Genomic DNA, 5588 nt, shown 5'->3' on the forward strand with positions numbered 1-5588 from the left:
ACCGTTCCTTTCATCTGGATTGAAAATGATTGTGGGTATGGAAAAGCAGAATTTGCTTGGAAGTCAAAGGGGATTCTGCTGGCCCTCAGTCAAGGAACAAACTGGTAAAGAATAAAAGCAGCATCAAATAAAACAGAACATTTACAATTTCTCCCACACGATTCTTCAGATTTTTACCTGCCTTACTTCGAACACATCATATTTTGGATGCATTTTGAATCATTTGTCTGCAACGATAATCCTGGATTCAGCAAATTATTTTAGAACACCTATTATCAGTATTGCCCTTGTTTCAAATGTACTAGGATGGCAAAGCTTGGTTGACTGCCACATAAAATATGAAGGAATTCTGCGTAAACTTTGACTTAACCAAGTTTCTAATTCCAATTGTCTACAAAAGTTCTAGGAAGAGAAATACCATATTATGAGTGTCCATAGGGGAGGCGCTCCATTGCAATTATGACATGAATTACCTATTTTTAATGAATATTTGGACCAATGACATCCTCATAGCTTCTACCAGACAGAGCTAATGCTAACATGTCTCCTTATTAGGGCAGTTCCTAATGGGCAATATCTATATGCTTACCAGAGTCCCTTTTTCAATATCCCTCTTCAAAGAACATCTCTGTGAAGCCCAGAGGCTGATTAAGTTGGCAGACTTTCATCCAAGATGCTGAGTAGAAGCCATGATGATGTCTCATGGAACATGATATCAGCCTGTATTAGAATTGTATAATTTGCAAATGAGAGCAATTGAGTAACTTCTTCCGTGACTTTATAATGTGTGTGTCATTTACCTTCCCAATTTCATATCTTTGGAATTTAGAAATATTTTGTCAGGAGTGGAAGAGCCTCTAGGGGCTGCACATTAATGTCTGTCCTCAAGAACATAATTCCAGATGTTCTCACATAGAAAGCAAAATGCTCAATTCTCACATTGTATAAAAGTATTGGGAAAGGAAGATGAATAGAATCCTAATGCCTGAATTAAATAACTGAAAAACTATTTTGAGACTTTGTGTTTATGACTTCTTGGCCTGCTACAAATATACAGTATACCGTATATATATATATATATTCTCTCTCTCAGCCCAGCTCACTCCACAGGGCTATTTCGGAAAATAGGAGGAGGTGGGAGTATTAGGTATGTTTGCTGTCCTGAGTTATTTATAAAAATAATAAAGACAGGATAAAAAAATCTTAAAAATCTAAATCTAAAATTATGGATTGTGTGGTGTATGGATTGTGCTGAGAGGGTGGGAAATTGTGACCAAAGCAGCCTTCAGTCCCCAGTTTTAGACACTCTCAGCTTTGGCTGTGTACTTTCAATATAAGGGAACATTATTAAATATTTCAGGAATGGGAATGCTAACAGATCTTATTTACATATTGTTCTATATTTTATACCTGTATTTTCTCCTTAGCATATTCAGCCAGAGTTATTTTTAATTTTTCAAAGATGTATTGCATTTTCTTTCTTTCTTCACTAGGGGGCAAATACAACCTATTCATGTCCCTATGTGAGTATATTGCAGGGGTAGGCAGCCTTGGTTCTTTTATGATTCTTGGACTTCAACTCCCAGAATTCTTGAGCCAGCCATGCTGAGGGGAAAGGGAGAGGTTTCCAAGCTGAGCCATGCTGGCTCAGGAATTCTGGGAGTTGAAGTCCACGAGTCATAAAAGAGCCAAGGTTGCCTACCCCTGATCTAGTGCCTAGAAGATGACTGCCACAGTCATCTAATTTTTCAAGTCTTTCAATCTAGTATGTCTAAGTTAGGTTCTACAAAGATCAAAATTGTGCAAGCATGGTGTTCCCTCTGACACTCTTGGAACAAAAAGTTGGACTCTGAGGAAGCAGGATAGTAAGAGCATTGGTACCCTTGAACTTGGTGTTGGAGAAGACTCCTAAGAACACATGTATCAACCAAATGGGACATTGAAAAAATAGACCCAAAATTCTCAGTCAAGGCACAAATGACTAGTCTCAATTTATCCTACTTCGGACATATTACAAAAAGACCTAGCTGTTTGGAGAAGGGTCTAATGCTGGGGAAGATGGAAGGAAAGAGAGGAAGAAGACGATTAGCAGCAAGGTGGATAGACTCAGTTACAGTGGCAAGGGATGCAATATTGTAAGGTTCAGATTGGGGACTAATTCTGTATCTGTGTGGTTGTAAAAAGTCAACAACTTAATGGCACATAGTCAATCAGTCAATCAGTTAAGCAAGCAAGCAAGCAAGCAAAGTAGTACAGTCCAATTAAGTTTGTGTTTCAGGACTTTCCTTATCCTTCTTCTGTATTTGGTTACACTTGTTTTGACCTCCATGTAACTAATGCTATTTGCATGTAGGGTGCTTGCTAGTTTTTGTAACTGTGCTTTGTGGAAGATTTCTTAACTTGCTTCCATCTGGCATTTTAGTTCCATCACTTTTAATCAATTCTTTTTTGTTTACCGTGATTGATGCATTGAGAGTCTTCCAAGGTAGCCCAGACTTGAACATCAAAGTCCAATATTAAATACTAATATTATTTTTATTACTAGATTGCACTAACAGAATCTTACGATTTTGAACGTGCCTCTAACCCTCCCTGCTTTTTTACATTCAAGAGAACCAGACAGGGTCACGCCTGAGTTGCACTTTCAAATTATGTTTCTTGCCCAGGGCTCAAATTTCTTCTATGTGACCATTTTCTTGCTTACAGCTCTTTCTTCTTCTGTTCAAGGTTATTACTTCTGTCCAGCAATCCATGCTTACCTAGCTGAAAATCCATGTCATGTCATTGCTATAAATTTTGACCGGATGAAGTAGTGATTCAATTTCTAATTGTGATTTTTCCAGACAGTGTCAGGTCATTTGCAGACAAGAGGTGAGAAAGCTTAATTGAGTTCCTTCATGTCTGGATGTCTGATACCCGCAACATCTTTTATTCAAAGTTATTGATCATGGAGTCGATGATATTATGAATATTAAGGGTTGAGAGGGATTTTCCCTGAACTATTCGTCTGCTGATGTTATCTTGGCCAATTTTGTTCACCATCCATCATCAGCTGTGCTTTCATTGTCTTAGACACACATTTCTTGATGTGATTACTTCCTCCAGTGTTACCCAAGCTAGAGTTGTATAATCCAATTGTGTGTGATAATAGTCTTAGAATCCATCAGAGCAAGGTGCTCTTCTTTTACAATTTTCCAAAACCATTTTATCAATTAGAGCCTGATCTTCAGCTCTTGTTCTAGTTTTTGTCTGTTTCTTCCTATTCAGCTGGTAGCAGGTTATTGTTTTCTAGATGATCTTGCGTGGAATCTGCTATTAGACCAGCCAAAAGTTGTCTGAAAACGCTCAAGAAAAATTGCAGGAGGAAATCATAACAGAATTAGCTTTGGTTTTGTCCTGCCAACCTGAAGAGTTAAAGAGAGAAGTGGAAAAATTGTTCAGAGTTAACTCATGGGTGGCGAGACAGAAAAATCTTCCAAGGGATGTGGTGATTTATTTTTCAAAGAAGTCAATTCGAAATGAGATAATTCAAGCTTTCTATAAACAAAGATTTCAAATTTTAGGTCAAGATGTGATAATCTTAAAAGAAATACCACCCAAGATACTTAGAANCTTCCAAGAGATGTGGTGATTTATTTTTCAAAGAAGTCAATTCGAAATGAGATTATTCAGGCTTTTTATAAACAAAGATTTCAAATTTTAGGTCAAGATGTGATAATTTTAAAAGAAATACCACCCAAGATACTTAGAAGAAGAAAAGATTTTGCTTTTTTGGCTGAAGAATTGAAAGTGAGACAAATACAATTCAGATTGGAGATACCAGCTGGCATAATGGACAATTACATGGGAGTACGTTATCGTCTTAACACAGTGGCAAAGGCAAAGGATTTTTATAGTTCAATTTTGAAAGCAGGTCATTCAACATCTCCACAAGGTAGGAGGGAGGAAAGAACTCAAGAAGATAAAGCACAAGCTACTTCATCACCAAAAGCCATTAAATCACAAGACCAAATTCAAGTGGAGTCACAACTTTTGGAATTTACAGATGACCCAAAATCTCAGAGATTGACTCGTGCAGCTCACAGACGTAAAGAAAGAGAGCAACGAAGATTGGAGGAGGTACCTATAGACCTAACTTCAGAGCCAGTGGGAGGAGCGAGACCAAAGAAATCAGTGTCGGCTGATATGCAAGGGGCACTCCTGAGGCTCGCTGCCACTAAAGATGGCAAGGTTCCTGACATGGAATGTTAATGGACTGAACTCACCGCAGAAGAGAAAAAAGGTATTTTATTATTTGAAGCAACATAAAAATGACGTTATTTGCTTACAAGAGACTCATATTACAGCAAAAGATCAAAAGTATTTGACTAATTCACGGTTGGGAACACATTTTATTGCACCTGCGCCCCAGAAAAAAGGTGGGGTAGTCATTTACGTTAAAAATGAGTTCTTTCCTAAACTGATTGACTCTGACTTAGAAGGAAGATATGTTTTTATTGAAATGCTTTTGAATGGGAAGAAATGTCTTATTATTGGATTATACGCTCCAAATTCACAGCAGAAACAGTTTTATAAATTGATACATCAGAAGCTAAATCAAATGGATTACAAATCGGTTATTGTGATGGGAGATTGGAATGGAGTTTTGGATTCAAGAAAAGATAAGAAAGGTTCCTGCAAAGCTTTTAATTCAACGTTGCCCAAAACTTTTTTTGATTTGAAAGAAGAACTGGAACTGGAGGATATATGGCGGGACAGAAACATGGATGAGAAAGACTATACTTTTTTTTTGGATAGGCACCAATCCTATTCGAGAATTGATTTTTTTTTTTTTATAACTAATGACTTTCTTTCCAGGGTGAAGAATGTTAAGATTTTTCCTAGGATTTTGTCGGATCATAGCCCAGTGTGGATGGAACTATACCGTGAAGAAGGAGAGAGAAGATCTTGGAGATTGAATGAAAATTTGTTTAGATATGATAAAAATGTGCAGAAGTGTAAGGGTTATTTGAAAGAATTTTTTTTCTTAAATAGGCATAAAGGTACTCCGATTTCAATAGTTTGGGATGCTAGCAAAGCTTATATGAGAGGTATTTTGATTTCTATGAATACTGCTTATAAGAGAAAGCAAGTACAAAAATGAAAAGAATTAGAGGAGGAGATTAAATTGAAAGAACAGGCTTTTATTTTGAATCCGTTGGATAATAATTTAAAAGTATCTATAACCATGCTTAGGGAACAATTTAACATGTTAATAGCTGACCAGACTGCAACTAGTTTAAGGTATATGAAATATAATACATTTCGTAATGCAAATAAACCTGGCAGATGGTTGTCTTATCAGTTACGGAAAAAACAGAAATCAAGAATTATAGAGAAAATAGATTACAATGGTAAAGTGACATTTGAACAAAATTTTATTAAGAAGAGTTTTTTGGAGTTTTATTCTAAGCTGTATGCTTCTGAAAAAATACAAAAAGGAGAAATAGATAAGTATTTACAGGAAGCACATTTCCCGAGATTGTCTGACAATCAAAGGGAAAAAATGAATAGTTCAATTTCAGCTGAGGAGATTAAGGGAGCAATTA

This window comes from Protobothrops mucrosquamatus, unplaced genomic scaffold (assembly GCF_001527695.2).
Source record: "Protobothrops mucrosquamatus isolate PMUCROS unplaced genomic scaffold, P.Mucros_1.0 scaffold1919, whole genome shotgun sequence".
NCBI lineage: Eukaryota > Metazoa > Chordata > Lepidosauria > Squamata > Viperidae > Protobothrops > Protobothrops mucrosquamatus.